We start from the raw sequence: 22396 nt of genomic DNA, 5'->3' as shown, positions 1-22396 counted from the left end.
GCTTTCAGCCATATCTTTTCCTGTAATCTAACATCCATTCTGTTTAAATGTCTTTTGTCCAAGAGACATAAATAAAGCATAAATAGGTGTCTGATTGCAATGAATTAATTTCCTAGCAGGTGGAAGGGTGCTTGCCAAGACTCAGCAGTGATCTGGTCAATGTCAATAACGCAGTGCATTAGATCAGAGTCTGGACGTTCATGGTTCTATGAATAGATATAGAAGTAGCATTAAGAGAGCATTAGAATAGACAAAACCACAAGTGGCAGACATTCCTTCCTGCATTTGATTTTTGTTAACACTTTCACATTGGGTCAGTGAGTTATTTGTAGGTAATAGCAAACTATATTCTCAAATACTAAAAAGCATTGTTAGGCAAGATATGTTTTTTTTACTAAATTGTTATTAATTATATTAATTAAGCATTAACACTAGTAATAAAAACATTATTAAACATCCTATTTCATTCTGTCCTCTAGTTTAATTTTTCTCCTGCATGGAGGATAATGTTTGCTTTGTATCATCCCTAGTAAAATTAAATCTCCTGAGGTTGTTGAAAAGGCATTGCCACTGAAACTTATGTTTTGGGCTTTGTGTGGCCACTGGCTTCCTTTTTGACATTGGACATGTCATTTAATCCCTCTAGTTAACAATTTCATCCTCTTAACTTGAAGAATTATAATTCATGGACACCAAGGTCTTTCATTTCCAGAACTTTTGGAAAAGATCTAAGAAAATGATCCTATCCTTTGCCACCCTGAGTTGGGTAGCAAGGCACTTGATCCTGTTTCAGTAACGTTACCTGCACTTTTTAATGTGTCTTTTAGAGTATCTGATTTAAACCAACTAGTCAAAATTATTTCTATTAAGGGCTCTTTGCTCATTTGAATTCTCCCTGAGTCCTAAATGATTTGCTCACTTTCTTCTCTTAATGGGATCCTCTTTTCAGGGTCAGAGTTTGCCCCTCAGTAACCCAGGTGCCTCTCTGCAAAGTGCCTGGATGAAGTAGGGCAGCACTCTGTGGCTGTTTGAGATTGTCTTCCTTTGCATGCATGATTTCCACCCTGTGCCTCACTATGCCCCATTTTTCTCTCTCTATCCTAAACCCAAGGCCTTTTTTTATTTGTAAAAATTTTGTAAGCACTCTTGAACAGCAGACATGGCACTCCAGAGCAGGCGTGAGCTGTGTCCCACTTCAAAACCAACATATGAAAGCACTGGAATCAGGCCTGGCGATAGCCTAGTGGTTGAAGCCCTCATCTTGAACATGCCAGGATCCCTTATGGGTGCTGGTTCTAATCCAGGCTCATCCGCGTCTGATTCAGCTCCCTGCTTTTGGCCTGGGAAAGCAGAAGAGTATTGCCCATAGCTTTGGGACCCTGCATCCGTATGGGAGACCCCAAAAAAGCTCCTGGCTCCTGGCTTTAGATTGTCTCAGCTCTGGGTGTTGTGGTCACTTAGAGAGTGAATCAGCAGACAGAAAACCTTTCCCTCTGTATCTTCTTCTTTCCAACAAAAATAAAATAAATCTTAAAAATAAAAAGGAAGTGCTGGAGTCCGTGATTGGCACATCACTTGTGGCAGAGCTGGCTGTGAACAAGTGAACTTCCTGTTAACCCTGCTGTTAACCCTAATAAGCCCTGTTCTATTGTTTTCCGTTTTGATTGTACAGATCAAGGCATCTTCCTAGATTTATACTACGATTGAAGAAATGGGACTGATAAATGAATTGGTGAATGCCTCAGATGCAATTAAGATCTCTAGTTACAGATATTTCCATGAACTTGTCCTGTTCCAAACATTGCTGAGTAGCCCATTCTCCTCTGGGTTGGACCATTTCCACAAAGATGATTGGGCTTTGCCTCAGGATGACACTCAGAGTTCTCCTCTCACGATCAGGTCTCTGTGGATGATGAGGTGAAGACCCCACGGAGTGGCTCGGCAGTTAGGTCAATCAGTGAGAACAAGTGCAGAAAGGAGGAGGATCTGGAGTTCCAGCTGGGACATTTCACTTTGGAAAACAAATCTACAGCCAATTGAGAACAGCCCTGGTAGATCCATTCCACCCCTTTCTTTGATTTACGATGGTGTTCCACTTCTGTAATGAACATGGATCATCTTCCAGGATTAAAAATTTATTTGCACTTGACACCACGTCTATAAAATGCCATATCATGGGCTCTTCTATTCTTCTCTGCCACATTCCTTCTTTCTCCTACCTCCTTGCATTTGCACTCTTAATAATAGTCCACATGGAAGCTTTGGCTTCTGGCTCTGTTTTCTGGATACCTCAGCGTAAGAGAACATTCATGAATACATGGGATCATTTATGATCTGGGAATTGTGGAGAACTGGAATATTGCTTGGGCTTAAATATTTAGAGTAGGAGAAGGTTATGGAAATCATGCATATAAACTAGTTAGGTGTTCTGTAGATCTGCCATTTTTTTGTATCATTTAAGGTTTTACCATAAGATAGAAACACATTGATAAGGAAACTACAGCACGTGTTTAGTTCACAAGAATTCCTTCTTTTCTGTAGATAAAAAAAAATCTTTCCCAAATATGAAGGGCAGAAATGTATTTTTAAAACAGAATCTGTTTTCCAGGTTTATTTTTAAAAACATTCTTACTTTAAAATGTTTCTTATTATTTTTACAGAGATAGGTAGCAGGAGAAAAATGGAAATAAAATGTGGCTTCAGAAAAATGTTTTAAAATTAAAACTGAATGAAAATTCATATTTATATAAGTGTTTCAAGTTCTTATTTGCCACTCTCATTGAGATAGCCATTAGAGAAAACAATAAAATTTGTAATTATGGATTCCATAAACCTGTGCGGAGTGTCCACTTCATGTTAGGCATTTTTTAGTGTGCTGGAAGTTCAGGTGTGAGACGGATAAATCAGCTTCCTCCTTTCATGATCTTGCATTCTGGAGGAATGGTACGGAAGAAAAGACATTACCACAGAAGGGCGGAAGTCGGTGTGTAAAGGTGGCAGAGATGGAGGCAATCCAATTAGATTAGGGACCCAGGAGTTTGCTTTATGTAGATAATTAGAAGAATGGATAATTTTTGGAAGCTGACTGTTTACAGCCTAAGCCAGAGCCTCCCCAACAGAAAGAAAAACCAGTTCGAAGGCATGACACTGAGAATGAATTAATCCATCAAGGAAACAGACTGGTATGGCTTGAGGGTGGTGCCAGGAACTAAGATGATATAAAACAAATAGGAGATTTTAGGAATAGCAGCCTTTAATTTTAGGCCAAATTAATGATTTTAGGTTTAGTCAAAATGTAGTGAAAAGCCATTAAAAGGTTTTATTAACACATTCAAAAAGGAACGTATAAAAAAACACGGAATAGCTGAATATTAGCATAACATCTGTGAACAACTTTTTTGAAGTTAGAATGAAGGAGTTTAAATAAGAAAGTGATATAGTTTACATCTTGACCACACACTATTTGTGACATTTTATCAGTTCAAGTGGAATATAAAAAAACTTACCTCGATTTATACTCCTGAATCTTCATTAATTTATGTCATATTTAGCTACATACTTCTGCATATTGATGATCACAACAATGTAACAGTTGCTGCAAATTTCTAATATAGGAGACTCCAGAGAAGACAGGTGGTCTGTTTATCCACGATTTTCCTCTTTTTCTTGTTATTTCTTCATTTATGATGTTCCATGATCCATCCCTTTTCCTTCCATTGCTACTTGATTCATTTTCTCTAAGTATTCTCTCGGGTTAGGGCTACTGGCAAATTTTTCTAGTTTTCGTTTATCTGAAAATGTCTTGCTTTTATCTTCATTCCCAAGAACTAATTTTCAGGGCTTAAACTTTAGATTTGATCAGTGTCTCTCTTAGCAGTTGAAATATCTGTCTTTGTTTCTGGCTTCTGTGGTTTATGATAACAAATTTGGGGTTACTCAAACCGTTGCTCCTATGTGAGTCATATGTCATTTTTCTCTAGGTGCTTGCAATGTTTTGTTTTCTCCTTTTTTCTTAGGCTTTCTGAAAACTGGTTGGATATCCTAGTGTGTATTTCTTTACTTCCTTGTGGTTTGCTTGCCTGCTCTGACTGCTCTGTTGAGTCTTGCTGATGTTAGCAGTAAAATGGAAGTGGTAGCCAACGTTGGTCGTTCTGCTATACTTCTGTTTGTGTAGAGAAAGGGCAGCTCCTTGCACACCTGGTAATCTTACAGAAGTAACTTTTACATGTTTAAAGATTGCTTTGGGTCTATATTGAATATCAATGATCTTGGAACAAAAAATAGACACTAGAATATTTGTAAACCAGAAGCTGTGGATCAAGGTGAGAGACAACTTCTGTAAGAGATTCACCGTAGAACTCTTAGAAGACCAGAACAGTTTTGTCATTTCAGATAATGTCCATTTCATGTGATTGGTGCTGGAGAGCATTTTTATTTGCATTTAGATGGGGATAATTGATTATTCAGGGTGGAATTTGTGTAATATTCAATTATTTCCCTAATTCCATGCAATAACCAAGGGATGTGATTTTTTTATTTGAGAATAGACTAAAATCAGCTGTGGCTCATTCATGGTTGCTTCAAATTTATTTTAAGTGAAGTTCACTGGTAGTAAATCAATATACTACAAAAGGTTATAGAATGATCAGTAAAGGTTTAGTCTTTAGGATTTAGAAGACATGACTTCCTGCTATCTATCTATCTATCAGCCATCGTTATTTAAGGAGAGCTACTTCGCTACCTAAGTGGCTGCAATGGATGGACTTGAGCCATGACAAAACAGGGTCTGGAACTCTACCACAGTCTTCTACGTGAGTGACAGAGACCTAGATAGTTGGACTACCTTCTGCTACTTTCCCAGATGCATTGGCAGGGAGTTGTGTTGGAAGTACAGAAACTGACACTCAAGTGGGATGCAGGTGTCTCAAGTGGTGGTCTAACTTGCTGTGCCACCACACCAGTCCCAAGTCCCAGGTTGGTGAACAGTAGACTTGTGATTTCAGAGTATGCATTTAGACTAAGCTGCATTTCTTTTCTGTTAAGTGGATATAAAAATGCTCTTTTATCATTGAAAACATGTAGCAAAATATTATATTCTTATATTCTTTTCTTGGAATGTCTATAGGATGACTTTCATTCTTCCTAAGACTTTGCTATGTCCACGTATTAATAACCCTCTCAAAGGCAGGGAGAATTATTACTATAAGAATTTGAGTAAGACTTTTAGCGGTTGATATTCCAATGTGATTTAGAAACAGAAGGCATCACCGATTTAATATTGCATTTTTTTACAAACTAATAGCGATGAACTTTATTAAAACATTTCTTTGTTTTTATTTGAAATGCGTGTTTTCAGAGAGTGAAGAGCAGGAGACTCTTCCATGCACTTTTTCTTTCCCCACGTGACTGAAACGGCTGGAGCTGGGCTGGTCTAGAGCAAGGAGCCAGGGGCTTCTCCTGGGTGCCCCTGTGAATTTAGAGGCCCAAGGACTCAAGCCATTCTCTGATTCTTTCCCAAGCCATACATTGGGAGCTAGATCATAAGTGAAGCAGCCAGGGTTGGGACTGGAGCCCGTATGGAAGACTGGAACCACAAATGAAGGTTTAACTTATGATGCCATGGTGATGGTTGTAGGAAGGAACTTTTTTTTTTAAAGAAAAAATTATGTAGACTTTGTTTAAGCTATGTTTAGAAGGAAAAGTACTCAGAGTATGGTGGATAGATTCAAAGCCCAACTAAACTAATGTTTTACTTTGGTCATACTGATTGGCTCCAGTTAAAGACATACAGCATTTCTCTGTCTCTTTTTCTTGAGTCAGCTATGAAGACATCATTTATCAGTTTTTTGTTTCCTGTAATGGACCTGTAACTCATCTCCTGATGAACGGAAGAGGAACTCAAAAACCTTTCTTTTTCTGTGTTTTTACTTCTTTAAAAGGAACACAAAGTCATGAAATTACTGCTGTAAACAAGACATTTTAGAAACATCGTATAGGACAGTACATTCCTAGATGCAGCCACATAAGTAGTTATAACGATCAAACACCCGAGGCGGCTCGATTTATAAAATGAAAATATTTAGCTTACAACTTTGGAAGTTCAGGCAACCCTATTGATCTGTCAACTGGTGAGGGTGACAGGTGGCAGTGGTGGAGCAGGTGCAGAGGAAGATTAAAGTGGTAAACCAGGAAGCAGAGAAAGGTTGAATTCCAACTCAGCCCTTCATTATGGCTCTCTCATGAGAATCACCAGTGGCCAGGGGACAGTCCTTACTACACCCCGGTTCTTAAAACCATGCTTGCATTAAGTTTCCTCCTTCATACTGTCATTAACTTATGATTTGTGTTTAAAGCCCTTTATGTGTTCCAAGGCCAAATCTATTCAAGTCACAGCAGCCTAAGAAGGACCCTTGGAGTGCTTATCCAAAGTTGGCTTCTTCCTTCTAAGTTTTGTGAAGATTCCTGGGCATCTTTGCCCTGAGTTTAAACTGGCCCTGCCCTAAGTGTGGACAAGTATAAGCTTTACAAAATGGAAGTTTAGCATCAATGTGAATATGTCTAATCATTAAATAGTATGCAGCTAGTTCCCTGACACAAGAGGAACAAAAGTGGATGTGTTATCTTCTAGAGTAATTTTCTTTAGGTGCAAATCCCTGAGCTATGGCAGCCACCTTGTGAACAAGAGAAGGGATGGCCTCCAGACACGGGGGAGAATCTTAGACCAAATGGGAAGTGAGCGGAGCCATTTTCTGCAATAACCTTGACAGTATTCTCTTCTAACTTTCTTGTGTGTGCCAGCCAGTTGAGTCAGGCTTACCAGTTACTTTCAGTTACAAGAGAAAAACAGGAAACATGTAACTCCAAAGGTAACTACATGAAGAATACTTCAAACACGTAAACCTTTTCTGTCTAAATTACTCCTGTTGCCTGTATTCATATTCAATTTTCCTTCCCTGGCTGTTCAGCCCCACTCTCTTTGCTCTTTACCAATCTCATGCACTTTTCTGACCTGTGCTGTTTTTGTCCATGTCTGTCTTGCACATCTGGCTGGTAATTTTATAGCTCCATATTCTGCCATGTACCAAAGTATAAACTTTGGCACAAGAGAGAGTGTAAGAAAAATTTGCAGAATTAAAAAAGTATATAGAATTTGGGAACAGTAAGAACATGAGGTCACTAGGTAGTCTTATCTTACTTCTACATGGTTGGGTGAATGGGGAAGGTATTCCAAAAGACTATAAACGTATCTTGTTAGCTTAATATGAACAGAATAATTGAATAAGAACAAAAGCTTGAGGAGGGGATACTTTGGGGGAAATTAGGAGACAAAGGAGACTTAATGTATGACTGTAAAATGTTCAAGTTGTTATTACGGGCAGAGAGAAAACTTGAAAAAATATCAAGAGTTAAAAAGCAGATTGTGGAGTGGCTCTCAAGTGCCGAAATAGAGAGCTTCTCATTCTTTTCTAAGGATTAAAGAAAAATTACAGGTTTAAGGAGAGGCACTAAGGCATATGCAAATTAGGCCTTATGGAAACTTTAAATGTCCTCCTTCTCCAAACTCTTACTTAAGAATATAATGGCATCTTTACAACTTTTCTTTCTGTCCTGGATTCTTTCAGCTGTAACCCCCAAACCCTCCAGTGTCTCTAGAATCTGTTTGGCTTGATTCAGGTAGCATTGCTAATGGAAATATATATGGCCATAGGATCCAACAAAGTCATATTTACTTGAATTCTGCTCCACACTTGAATCTGTACCTTTCCTTTTGTAGATGCCTCCTCATTCTAGATGGCCCCATAGCTGTCCTTGCTGGATGAGACTGAAGCTATTTCTAGCTACAGTGTGAACAGAGTCAGCATGGACATCACATGAATGTGGCCATGCATTGAGTAAGTGGAGATGTAGTATCAATAGAATCCTCCTGCAGAAAGACCATTGCTTCTAGAAAGCATAAAAGAGCAATATTACAAAAATGTGGGAAGCGAGCATGTTAGACATTGCTACAGGACTGAGCAGAAAGTGTGTCCCATGTGGACTTTTGCACAGTATGGGTGAGCTGAGTGGCATTAAAACCTGCTCAGTGATGGCTGGTAGACTAAGCAGTGAAGTGTGGTTACAAGCCCAAGAATACCTAGGCATAGTCCCAAGAGAAGTTTGTAATCAAATGCAGCTTGCAAAGAGAATTTCATATCTTACATGATTTTCATAATGAATGTTTTGGATTTTCACAGTATGTTTTCTTATGCTCATTTTCATCTCGATGGAGTTTGGTGAGGATTTCTCGAATCCATGCCTTATACTTTTTTCAGTTTCTTAAGGTACCCAGAATTTCCTTGCCAGAATGATCCATGTAAAAAATTAGAATCCATCTTGAAATTTCAACTAGAGATTGCATCCCTAAGTTGTTTCAAGGAGAACTGAACATATTGTAATCCTCAGAGCTGTCCCTAGACAGACAATATTGCAACAGCTTTTGCCCATGTCTCTTTGTTTTGCAGATGAATATGCAACATTACATTAGAGCAACAGAAATTATTCTTGAAGAACCTAACAAATGTCGAATTGAAAAACAAGTTAGTTAACTTTAGAGAAAGAAAGAAACATCTAGTAAATGTATTAATGCCTCACATGTAAGAGGGATTCCATTCCGTAGACAAAGGAAATGGGGAGGAGTTTGAGAGCGCATCTAGTATTAAGTGTGCTTTTTAATTTATTGCCATGGTTCCTTTAAATATCATACAATAAAGTTAAATGATTCAAGGATTAGTTATAAATGTGTTCTTGCAAAAGGCATCAGGCACTTAGCCAATCTCGTTTCAAAACAAAATGCCAACACAAAATAAAATTATGCCATTTATAGAAAATGTGGCTTAGTACATCTCGGATTACCAGAACTGCTGGAATTTTGGTAGATTTAGTCTTTGTATTCTTAGGAAGATATTGACCTGAAATACTTTCTTGCTTAATATAGTATGATGGGTAATACATGGAAGGGTTTATTGTATATCTTTTTATTCACTTTGTTTCTTAAAGTTGCATTTGAATAACCTTCAATCTTCTTTCTAATCATTTGAAACATATTGTCTATCCTCAGTTCAAGTGATAAAAAGTGATGACTTTAAATTTTTTACAAAGTTTAAAATTTACAATGTTGGAAAAGAGGCTGGAAAAATGAATTAGTTTGAGTAACTTTGAAACATTTCAACTAAATATTTCTGTTTCAGGGACAATAGAGAGTTTAAATAAGACATTTAAAAAAATTATTATTTTCTTTGTTGGAAGACCAGGTTACAGGTGAATAAGGAGAGATAGAAAAACAGAAAGATCTTCCATCTGCTGGTTTACTCCTCACATATTTCACTGGCCTCTGTAGGGTAATGCTGAAGCCAGGAGTCAGGAGCTTTATCTTAGCTTCTCCTTAGCTTGGGTCACTTTCTGATGCTTTCCAGGTGTACTAATGGGATTTGACCACAAAGGAAAACCTGAGACTCCAACTGGCTCACAGATGGGATATTGGCACTGTAGGCATAGGCTTAACCCAATGTGCCACAGTGCCAGCCCAGCAAATGATCTCTTTAATAATTTATTCACCACTAGCTCCTTCTTGGTAGTTTCAGAAAAGAAGAATCTGTATTTCCTGCCTTGTAGTGGTTGGTGACTGACGGTAGCAGTAGTTGGACAAAGAGGTTTTCTCCAAGAATGAATTGGCCTTAATGCAGGGTTTTTGCCTATCCCTTCCTTTAATACCGTCCGACTCACCTACTTTTTTTCTCATTCTTGTGTCTCCTTTAGTATTAATACCTCTAGTGATGACATCTTGAACCATGGACCATGCTATTAAAATTTATACTCTCTTTTAATAGATATTTCCTCAATAATTCATTCACTTCTCCAAAGTGATTCTACTACATCCCATAATTCCTTATAGAAGAAAAAAAGGCACACAGAAAGTTCCAGTGTTTCAGTACCAGAAGCCATGGCTTCCCGTGGTCCAGTTTAGCCTTTGAGCCATGAAGAAAGCATATTTAGTTGGACACGTGGTTCATGTTAGGCCACATCTTTTGCTGTACCTGTGCATGCTATCAAGCATGTTTGTTCTTTTCATTCATTTCTAGTACTTTCGAGAAAATCACACTTAAGGAGGCATAAAACACATACTGATGGTTCTTGAGTGACTCTCCCAGGACTAAGAAAACCTCTCTATCACTGGCCTAGTTGCTAGTGGAATTCTCGGGTCTATTAGTGACCATTTTCTTTGGACTAACTGTGAGTTGTGGTTGGTAGAGTACCTTGATTTAAAGAGAGAAGGAGAGACAGAGAAAGATCTTCCATCTGTTGGTTCACTCTGCAAGTGGCCACAATGGCTGGAGCTGAGCCGATCTGAAGCCAGGTGTCTGGAGCCTCTTCCAGGTCTCCCATGTGGGTGCAGGGTCCCAAAGCTTTGGGCCGTCCTCAACTGCTTTCCCAGGCAACAAGCAGGGAGCTGGATGGGAAGCAGGGCTGCTGGGATTAGAACCGGCACCCATATGGGATCCCGGGGCGTCCAAGGTGAGGACTTAACCGCTCCACTATCATGCAGGGCCATGAATGAGCATAGTTATTTTTAGAAGAAATTCAGTGAGCAAGCAGGTGCAGGGAACAGATAAGGAGAGAGCCCAGTGGTTACAAGTGATGCTGGGGATTCCACATCTAAATGAATAAATCTTTGTCAGAGTGGACTGGAGGGAGAGGTGTAATGAAGCATACTGATAATTTATGATATTGCTTATATTTTGTATGTTTGTGAAACTGGGTTGGAGAGAAAAATACTGGATCATTAATTTAAATGGGAAACTTTTGGTTACAGTTTGGTGTATTTTGTTTGCAAATAAATTATAATTTCTATTGCCATTAATGATCCACCTATCTGGAAGGCTTCTTTTCATATTCCACTCTCCTGGAATGCTGGGGAGACACAGTTCCTTGTCTTAGTATGTCTTGAATATATGTTTTTAGTGGAAACATCTATTCCGAGAGGGGCAGGGAAGATATTCAAAATTTTCTGTGTGAAGATAGTGTCTACCCAAAGATTCAGCGGTGGAGCTATTGAAACCAACCAGAAAAATCAGATGTGCCATTAGTAAGTGACGAGTGAAGTTGTCGCCGTAATTTATCACCTCTCCGGTTGGCTCAGATGATGACTTTTGGTTGCATGTTTGTTTGCTTGACATAGACGCATCTGGCTGGTTTTCCAGTTGGTTGGTGTTTGCAAAAAACAAAGTGATAACTCTTCTATTTTGTTAAATCTCAAAGGATTTGTTATTGGGGTGCAATCTGTACAAATAACTGCAGTACAGTGCTTTGTATATATCGAGTTAAGCATATTCCCTTTGTTGTTATTTAACAAGGTGAAAACTCTGAAAGCCTTATGATGAGCCTGACTCAAGGTTAATTAGGCAGATAGTACCTTGATCTCATTATCGCAACTGAAGTTAGTGGCAAGGAAGTGGCCCCAAACCTGTGGAAGATTTAAAATATTTATATTGCCCCTGATAAACCGACAGGCTGCCCAGAGTGTGCGACCTGTCGGGGAGGAAGGAGGAAGCTGAGTGCACATGGGTTGAGGTTAGGGGTAAGATGAACATTGGAGAAGAGTAGAGCTTCACTGCGCCCGGCCTGTGGATAACCCCAAAGTATCAGGGGCCTTTGGATTAATCAGCTTGGAGGTACACAGTTTTAACTTCCAACAGCGTGTTTCTTTTTATTTGGACAGTTTGTCTAAATTCCATTTTTTTCAGTGTAGCCCCAGACTATTTCCTCTTTGTTAACTAGATGAAATAATTACAGTTTCTTTTTGTCCTGAACAATAACAAATCAAGCCGACCTGAAAGACTTGGGTTTTCCTATTTATTTCTTTTGTGTCGCTCTAAAACAGTAGGAAATCAACTGCTGCTCCCCTCCCGGTAGCATCCGTGGTGAGGAATGTCACTCTGAGAACTGAATTGGTTTCCCAATTCGTGTTCTAATTGAAGGCAGAGAATGCCTGGCGAAAATTAAAGAGGGAGAAGGCTGCACGTGTGGTGATTGTGGGAGTGTGTTCCGCAGCCCGTGCTGGTGATCACGTGTCAAACTGCTCCCTGTCCATTTTTACAGCATCTCACTGCCCTGCAAAGAAAATTTCGCACCTGGAACATTTGGAGACTGATGTGCCTCAGTGACAAGTCTGTCCTGAAGGAAATCGTGAGGCAGTATATGTGCCACACACGTAGAGGAACCATTGACTTCTCAAAGCCACAGCTTGCATGTGGAGGAGTGGGGTGAAGCAGGGAACCGCCTAGTGGCTGTCATGGGTGCATTAAAGTGAACCGGGGGGCATGATCACCACATCCCAGGGTCTCTTTAGCAAGAAAGCACTTCTTGGTAGACAGGGTTCTTGAGATGCCAGCTGTGTGTGTGTGTGTGTGTGTGTGTGTGTGTGTGTGTGTGAGAATTTACTGAATGACTGTGAGTCCATGACTGTTTATGGAACAACTAGTATATACCTTGTGACTTGGCAGTGAACAAGACAGGGCTGGAACTCCGAAAAGGGCAAGGAGTATGGAAGCAGGATCACTGAGAGGTTGGCTCTATAGTAATTTCTTGATATGGTGGACAGTTAAAGACAGGTGTAGTAGGTGCATAGCAAATACCTGAGATATTAACAGTGGTGACTTATTCATCATGAGATTGCAGGTGTTAGTTTCAAAATCATTATGTTTCAATTTTCTAAATTTTCTATGATGATACACATAATTTTTACTTTTCAAAATTTAAGAGTCCATCGTGCTATCTGCTAGAACAGGGGGTTAGCAGCAGGGCCCCGGGGCCAAAAATGAGTTTAGTTTGGGGTGCAGAGTTGTACTTCAGAAGCCTTGTTGGAAAGTGTGGTCAGAGGTATGGTCTGGAAGTAAATCCTAAATCAGTGTCAAGCTAGGAGGCTAGTTAGAGAGGGAGGCAGAGGGAGAGTTTGCACTCAGCTGAAGATGCGTCAGGGCTCAGCAGCGCATCAGCCTGCACCTCCAATGCTGAGCTGCTCCAAGATCATGGTGTCTGATTAGCAACTCCAAGATTTAAAAACTCTGTCACCCTTAAGCCGGTTCTTTTGATGTTACCTGACAGTGAAAATCTCATCTTACATCAATGCATTGGAGGGAAGAACTTGACCTCAACAGCATGTAGCCCTTCCTAGGGTGACTTCATTTTACTTAGTCCAGATGTATCACATTTGTGTAGGGGCTGCCTCTGGTGCTTCCATTTGTCAGACTATGTTTTATGCTGCATGTGCCCTTTCTATAAAACCCAGGCATTTCATTTTCAAAACACACAGGGCGCCAGGGGTTAAAATATGTTATTGTGGAGGTATGTATTAATTTATCACATATACATCAGAGGAGACCTCAAAAGATGAAATTAAAAGCCAAGTTCAATGGGGTGCAAGAAAGTTTTGAAATCTGTACATGTGAAGGAACCCCGAAAAACTCATGAAGATGCAATATTAAGAAATAGGTGCACATAGATTTTTAAAAATGTTTGTGGCACAATAATTTTAATTCCACAACTCCACAAAAATTTTTGAAATACCCTTGTGAATACTCAGCTGTCATCTACAATTCAAGTTCCCTACAGCTGTACTCATCTTGACCTCCCAATATGCTTCTTAAAAAATGCTTTATTTCTCCTAAGTTTGTAGCTAGACGGAGAGACATGAAACGTAGAACTAATATGTATTAGTGAGAACCTTAGCCTTTTGTGCTTAAGTTATTTGCAGTTAATTGTCTGCCAGTAGCAAATACCATCCTGAACGTTTGCCGCAGCCTCTCGTGTGCGTCTCTGTCAGGTTGATTGACGTAAAACATGTACTCATCAAACCTTTAGTAGCCTCCAGCCCTATAGCAGATTATTAAAATGCCTCACCCTGGAGTTGAGAACTTCACCATATTTTTTCAACCTCACCTCTCTTGTCACCCTCTTAGAGAATTTTTACTTGTTGCCTAGGGAATCAATGTACAGTGCTTCCCTAAATAGACTTTTATATATATTAGTGACTGCTTAATCCATGTCCATCTCCTGGAGAAAATTCTAGCTTTATCAATTCAAACCTTGGATGTTTTCAAGAGCAAACTGCTTCTCCACTGTGAGGCCTTTGCTAGTCAGCCACAAAGGAATTTCAATCCTGTGAATTTATACCTGGCATAAGTGACAATGTCATGTGCAATCAGCGTACATGCTCAGAGGGTCTGCATGATGTGTTGGCCATTGGAGAGCTGTCTCCCGTAGTACCACAGCATTCAGCTGCCCTCAAACATTGTTCGTTTCCTTCTACTTGGAGAAGTAAGGGCGTGATTATCTGATGTCTTCATGTTTCCCGTATCACTCATCATAAATAACCAATGAATACTTGTGGAGTGGGTGGGTAAAATTCCTATATGGAACCTGGTGAATTCAGTGCAAAAACCGAACTCCTATTCCAAGAACTCAAGTCCCCTCTGAAACTCATACAGTGTTTCTACAATAATGGTGAAAGTCCCATGCCCCAAACATATAAACACGGTCCTTGCCTGGAGATGTTATTTTGGGCAAGAAGTCTGGATATTTCATGAGATGCAAAGGGGGGGGTTTCTGAAGAGCTTTCTGTGAAGGCCCTGCAAAAGTTATCCAAGCAAAATTTCCCACACAAGTCCTGTGAAAAGATGGCTTACATGGAGATTAACCTCAGGGTTTAAGGGTAAGTTGATTTCTTCTTTTTTATTTTAAATAAGTTACTTCCCATTGGATTGGGGAGCTAAATAAGGTCAAAAAATTGAATTCACTGGAGGCAGTGTTTAGAAAAGCATGTGATAGCAACATGCAATCTCTAAAGACTTAAACTTAATCCAGTGATAGACAGCTGTTTAAAAATAGTAAAATGGGCTTTTGAAAGAGAAATAAAGGGCAAGAATAAATTCATGAGGAATAAGTAATGATGATTCTTTGACAGGTATTTATCCTATTTAATATTTATATTTCATTAGTGGTTGTATTAAAAAAATCTTGTTTTTGAAATTATTTTGTACCCAGTAGACATTATTAAAGAAGTGAAGGTGTTTTCTAACGATTATTTTGTTATCAATCAATCTGAAGCTTTTTGTTATGCACCAAGTGTGGAGAAAATGATTTCTCTAGAGGGTTCTGATCTTGTAGGCCAAGTGAAGGAAAAGTGCCTCGGGTTGCTGTACCTGCTGTTTCATTATGACTCTGGTTTCTAAGACCAGGCTCTGTGGGGTCAAGTTCCTCAAGAATTGGGAGGAACTGGAGCTAGCACTGTGGTACAGTGGATTAACCTGCTCCTTGATGAGCCAGAAACCCATATAGGATATAATCAGGGTCCTGTATTCCCTTGAAAATACCCTAAAATATAATACACAAATTTAAATGTCTATATCAATATAGCAGATGCCAAAATGAGTAAATCAGGCTTTAATACACAAAGACTAGTGAGGATTACAGAAAATCAAGATTTTGTCGTATACTGAAACCATTCAGATTTAATCCGTAAGGGCACTGTTTAGCTAAGTGGTGCACATACACAAATCCCCTCCCAGAAGCCCAGCATGGGCAGCACCTGCAACCGTCACTCCCTCCTCTCTGTTTTTCATGAAAGCTATTAGGTAGAACTGGTAAGAAATGTACATTTCCATTTGGGGACTGAATGCTAACTCCTTGGTTTGCAAGTTTCCGTATTGAGACCTATGGCTAATCTGATGAATGAATGCATGAGGGTGACTTTGCAAGAGTCACTGCTTGGCCTGAATTGTTTCATTTTACAAAATCCATGCCTCCTTTGGAACTTCTTCAAACAAGAATAGATCAGGCATTCCTCTATTGTTTCAAACAGCAGTTTTCCTTACGAGCATGAGGGCCCAGAAGTTACCTCTCCATGTGAGTTTGAACCCATGGCTCCACATGGCTCCACTGTGAGGCAGGGGCTGCTGGGCAAGGCCAGCCTGCCTGCCAGACAGCGTCCGCTGTTGGCACCGCGAGAGAAAGCTGTAGGCGACTCCTTGGCTGCTTGGCTTTTCAGTGCTGGCAGATGGGACCTCATTGTTTCAGAGTTTCAGTGTGGAATATTCAGACAGTAAGTGGTAATCTACATTTTAAACTAGTCGTCTCTAAAGGAAATTATGCCATAAATGAGAAACCTGCATGGAGTACCGGGTTCTTTCTTTATGTTAGTTTTGGCAGGGCCAGGAGCCTGTTTTGATGATAAAGCCAGCATTGGAAACCTGTATTTTATATCGCAGGGAAGCGAAGCATATTCCCAACACTCCACATTTGCCTTTTGACACCCCATAACCAATAGATGAACTTCAGTTTCTGGGAGGCCTCACGGTGATTAATGCCTTTGCATTTATGACGTGAGAAGAACGTGCCGTCTGTGACAGTTGGTCTTGTGTCCGTTTCGAAGGCAGGATGGTGCCAGGGTTTTGATGTGCACTCGCATTCTGGCACCAGGTTTCACACTTCTCACCCAGCACAGAGCCAGCTCACAGAGCCTGCTCGGCACAGCCACTCCAGACACGCAGCAAGGCATTGAAGGCGCTCTCCTCCAACGTGGCAGGCACATTCTTCCTCTTCTCATTTGAGGCCTGACAGGGAGCCCAGGACCTCTCTCAGCTGCCTATAAAGGGAGACCAAGGTTGGGTAACCACTCCCCAAAGCAGTGGCCTTGAAGGTGAGGTTTGGTGTTGCAAGGCTGCTGCACAAATATTTGCAATTTCCACACTTGGTGGTGAGAGGAAACCATGAGGTTTCTCTTCATATTTCCATTAGAGATCAAATACTCTGCTTTGTTGAAGGAGGCAGCATCAAATCCTTATGAGGATGTCTTTATTTCCTTTTTTAACCCTGGAAGAGGAGTAGCACTCACCAATGTCACAGCCTAGGTTGGTGCTGTCCAGCAATGGCATTTGGTTTTCTTCCACTACAAAGCACACAGCAGGATTGCTCTCCTCTCTTGTGTTCAATAAAACTGTGCAGTCATGCCATGCATTATTTGGAGACCCCAGGAGAGGCTGAGCATTTTCCTGTAGTCACTGCAATGCTTGAAAAAGGACAACCTGAGATGGAGCTTCTATAGCCACTTAATATTAGACTTGGGACCTGATTGGATAATACATGTTGGTACTTTGATCCCTGAGTTTTAGGAATTGCTCAGAGTACATGAAAAGTAGAGTAACTGAACTGATGAAAATCAGTACCGAGCAGCCTCCTCTTTTCCTTGCTCCATTTTCTGTTTTTTTGGGTGTCAAAAAACTAGATTTTCCACATAAAAAAGAGAGAGAAAACACTGGCTTTGGGAAGTACTTCATTTTCCATATTTTCACCCAATGATAGGATAGAAACATGAACGTCTATATAAAGAAAGACATAGGAGAACCTGCTATGGAAAACCAACTAGATTTTCCATTAATATATTGAACCTAGGTTGATCCCCACTTGGTCATTGGAGTATAAATGAACATATCATTTTGTACAAATAATATATTTCTTCCAAGGCTGTGTTACCTTTTATGGCAAAAATGAAGAGATTTTGACAGTGTAATTATGGTCCCTAATCAGTTGGACTTGAGTTACTTAAAAATGAGTTTTACCTACCTGAAATTCAGATAATCAGACAAAGCTCTTAGAGTTTGTTGGTGACAGGTGAATTCCATAATTTTACTGTGGGTCTTGAGGGACAAATTGCCATGTTGAGATCAGCCCTTACAGAAGGCCATGGGCTGAGGGCCACAGTTGGTCCTTCAGGTACACAGAGTGGTCGCTGCGTGCTAGCAAGTAAGAAAATAGGCATTTCAGAGGCAACCAAATAACTGGAAAGATTAGAAAAGGGTCATTACCTTATTGATTCGACAGAAGAGGATCCAGCAAGCCTGCACTTGAGATCCTGGGCAAAGGATTCAGCTAAAATGTGCCTGATTACTAACCCAGAAAATTGCTGAATAACACATTCATTGCCTTTAATGTTTATTTTGATTATGTTTTTCTACTTGAACAGAAGAGATAAAGTCTTCACTCCATGGTTCACTGTCCAATTGCCTGCAACAGCCAAGGTGGATCAGGCTGAATCTGAGAGGCGTGAACTCTGTCTGGGTCTTCAACATGAGTGTCAGGTGCCTAAGCACTTGAGCCATCATCTCCCCACCTGGCAGGCATCAGCAGGACACTAGGTTGAAAGTGGAGGATATTGACTTAAACCGGTATTCCTATGGCGAAGTGACCCGAGTGATAGCTTAACCGGCCACTGTTACTGTTTTAATTGATCAGATTTGTGGTAATGCTGTTTAAAGAGACAGGAAATGAATCAAATCAGAATCTGATGTGACAGTTTCTGCTTGAAATGTCTGGCTATTACTTTTAAAATAAGTTATCAAGTCAGGCCCTGAAGTTTCTTTGGCTTCCTGAAACCAGTTTAATTCCCATATGGAGCAGTGTGATTTAAAGTTTCTCTCGGGGTGATGAAATGTGGCATTTGAGGATCTCCGTGCTTACCTGAGCGAACTGCTGCAGACAGCCACAGGAGGACTTTGAGGTGGGCAGTCAGACTTCATTAAAAGGCATTCCTCCTGCCTGCACTGGGCTGGCTCTTGTTGCTGGCTGGGGCTGGTCACTAACACTGCTTAGAACCTGAGAGAGCACCAACAAGAAAATCTAGGCAAACCTGAGAATCTTCGTGCATCTGTAAACCAAATATATATTCCTGGAAGGGAATGAGGATGGATGCTGAAGTAGCACACTGGCTGATTGGAAACCATTTAGCATTAAAATGCATGCCTTCTTGCCTTCAGCACAAGCAGAAATGAATGCTGTGGCTAACAGGAGAGAACATTTTGCTTTGGTTTTTGGACTACTCGAGGACTGTAGTTTTTAGATTCTTAGAAAACAACCACTTTTAGGTCAAAGCTTTATATATATATACATATATATATATCAATGATTTGGCTTCTCACCTATTACATTTTAATAAAAAGAAATACAGGAGAATAAAAAGGCAAGATATGATTGGCAAAAATTGTTAGGTCTGCTAAGTAGAAGGTGAACAAGTACCAAAAATAAAGTGTGTTGTGCAGGGACAGTTGTACAACTTGGCGAGACCAGAAGGGGTGAGTCTTTTAGAAAAAGGAAAAGAAATGGTCAGACGTTGGATTTGGTTGAATTATTTTAGCCAAGAATAAAGATGCAGGGCTCACAGAACATTGAACATGTGCTCATTGATGGGTAGAGAAGGATTTCAGGCGCAACTTGCAGCGGGATTTTGCTCTGTGGCCATGCCCTTCCTGCAAGAATGTTCGTAGCAAATAAGCTAAAATGTACGAAAGATTATGGCTTTTTCTAGGAGTCAGGGCTGTGCTGGAAAAACAAAATGAGAAACAAAACCTGATGATGTAGAAAAGACAAACTGGACCTTGTAGTATCATACAGCTGGGAAGTACTCAGTTGCTTCTGCCAGTGATCAATCAAATGTAAATAATATGTGATAGCTTCCACATGCTGTTTGATCAGCGCCACAGTTAATTTGTTAATTAGAAGAAAGCCCTAGCTGAGACCAGGCATGGCTGATTTTTGCCTCCTTCCCACCCAGTCACTGTACGATTACAGGGATTTTTAGGTAGCCTGCTTTTTGGGTTGTTTTCCCGCTTTGTGGGAGGCAGAGAAGGTGCACTGTTTCCAGGGGAAAACAGAGATTGATATCCTAAAACACGGAATGTTAGTACATCTTAGAGTGGGTGATTGACAGTGCAAGTTAGCGCTGAAGTTTTCTGATTTTTTTTCTTTTTTCATTCTATGCTTTTGGCTATCTGTATTACTAGTTAGAAAGTTCTCAGAAAATATGACTTTCGGGTGCTCTGCTCATTTGAGTAGGACTCTGATGTCACTTGGATACTATGAAAAATAAGGATCATCTGGGTTTGGTTTGACCATTTTCCTTTGCCCATCTTATGGAAGCCTTTGCAGTTTCGAATTTGCTGTTATTTTATTTGCTTCTCTACCCGAAGTTGTCCAAACAGAGCATGTCAGTTTATCTGAGACAGAGACCAATCTGATTATTTTAATTAAAGTACAAAAGTAAGATTGCATGTGAAAGATCCATGGTCTTAGCTTTTTAAATGTGCATTTGCAGTTTAAATGTGGTATTTCCTAATCTACACACATGTCTATTTAAGCAGTGGGGTAGGGCCATTCCCTCACATCTTTTCCTGTGGGACAAAAACAACCAGGATCTGTTAGTGACTGCTTAATTTCTGAAATGCATGCAGTTTTCCAGCATAGATGGAAAACATTTCCCCCAAAATTCACATTAGGATTTCTACTACACTATCACCCATCTAAAGTTTAAACCAAGCAAGAGATATACCTAACAGATAGGCAATTGGAAGTAAGTGTATGTCCCAGGAAGACAGATTTACTCAGCCCATCGAAGCAGCCTGGAAAGCCACACCCATACTCAGAAGGTAAGGGTTTTCTTGCCACTAAGTTTCCTTTTAGTGGAGACTGGATTCTGTCCTAGGCTGTCTGAAAGCAAGAAAGGCAGGAAGATGAAGGGCTAAGCTACCTGTGTATGGTTCCAGCTTCCAGATGTACCGATGGAATATTTCACTATCTCAACTGGCTGCAAAATTTAAGGGGTCCAGTGCAGGGACCATTCTTTGGTTGGCTCGGTCTCAGTTAAAGTTCCTGGGAGCCAATTAGTGTGCTGGGAGTAAGAGGGAGTTGGTCAGAGCAGCCCTGACTCTTACTCCACAAGACAAGATGACCTCCCACTGTGGCCATGAGTCCATGCTGCCTCTAGATGCAACACCCAGAATGGGCTAGGTTTTAGGCTTTCTCAGCTTCATGCTATTATTTGGGCAAGCACAGATGAGAGTGCAGCTATTCCTGAAAGCTTTCCTAAGTCTTAGAGACTCATCTCACAGTGAACTCTGGGATTCCACTATCCCTTGCTGTCGATTGAATTCTAGCAATTTAAGTAGAAACTCTTTTCATGTTTATCATGTCACTATTGTGATGGTTAGATAAAGTAGTTTGGTTAGGATTTAGTTAAATGAGCACTGGCATCACTACTCAGATGAATATTCGTAATTAGTCCTTGCTTTATTCCAGAGCAGGAGCAGAAGAGATGACTACAACCATTCTATATTCACACACACCACATACACCTTCTTACCTGTATGTAATAAACTTGCCTCATGCAGCTCGTTATGTGTGTGTTCTGTTACACACGCTTAGTATCTAGTGCAGGATTAGAATGCAATAGCCATTAGGAGTTCAGAAATTAGGAGTTTTCACTATAGTGATTGGAGATCATTGGATGCAACATGGGTGTGGAGACCAGTAAAGGATGTTTCCATGTCCTAATGTCCTGCTTGTGGATATAGAAATCAAATGCAAAGGGGGTCTGTGTACAAAAGCCTGCTGTTCTCTTGTCTGTTAGGCTTGACTACGTGGTCTCCGCTCCACTGGGCGTGGGGAGTAGAGTTATCCCTGCCAGAGTAGGAGGGCTGCAGTTTCATTAGGAAGTTCTTGCTCCCATCACAGCCATGTTGACCTCCTAATCCTTTATGCAAGCAGGGAAGGATTTACACAAGAAGGCGCTGAACTGAGATGAGATGACACAAACATGAAGTCAACCCAACCCTAGGATTTCTTGACAGCCGAAGTTGAAACTTTAACTCTGTTCTTTTAGGTGGACCACACTCTTCAACAAAACAACCAGAAAAGAAAAGGCGATTAGGTCAAATTACATCTTAGAATAATGCTAACAATGCAATCACCCATAATGAACTGTAAACCTTTTCTTATTATCACATTCTTGGGGAGAAATTAAAGTTCAATCAGTAGAGTTCTAAATAAACTCCTAAATTTTTCCAGTAAAAAAAAAAATATAAAGCCTAAAATCAACTTGTCAATTTTGTATCATTAAAGAGCCAAAAAAAATAAGAGCTTGGATGACTCTTTTCCCAGGTTCAAGCAGATGAGTTCTCTGGGAGGGGGAGAATTATTAATTTTGTAGTCCTGAGGAAATTTTTTCCAATTTTAGGGTAAACATAGTTCTAAAATATACCACCATAGACACATTTAAATGCAATGTGGAATCATGTGACCATGGGAAAAAGTAGGTTGGACATTAGATAGGTTGGGCATTAGATAGTATTAACACCCAGCCTGGTTCAGTTTTTGTACTAGGCCTTGTTATTTTACCTGTAAGACATATTATCATCCACTTGGGGGTCAATATTATAGCAAACAAGGGGAGGGTGCTCCGGTGAGAGTGAGGTTTTGTTTTTGGGAAGATGATTAAAGGTGGGACTGTGGAGAGACCATGGGTTGTACAACTGAG

The sequence above is a fragment of the Ochotona curzoniae genome, unplaced genomic scaffold (assembly GCF_017591425.1).
Source record: "Ochotona curzoniae isolate NIBS_2020 unplaced genomic scaffold, NIBS_Ocur_1.0 contig_4501, whole genome shotgun sequence".
NCBI classification, from domain to species: Eukaryota; Metazoa; Chordata; class Mammalia; order Lagomorpha; family Ochotonidae; genus Ochotona; species Ochotona curzoniae.
Note: the sequence above shows the minus strand (reverse complement) of the source record.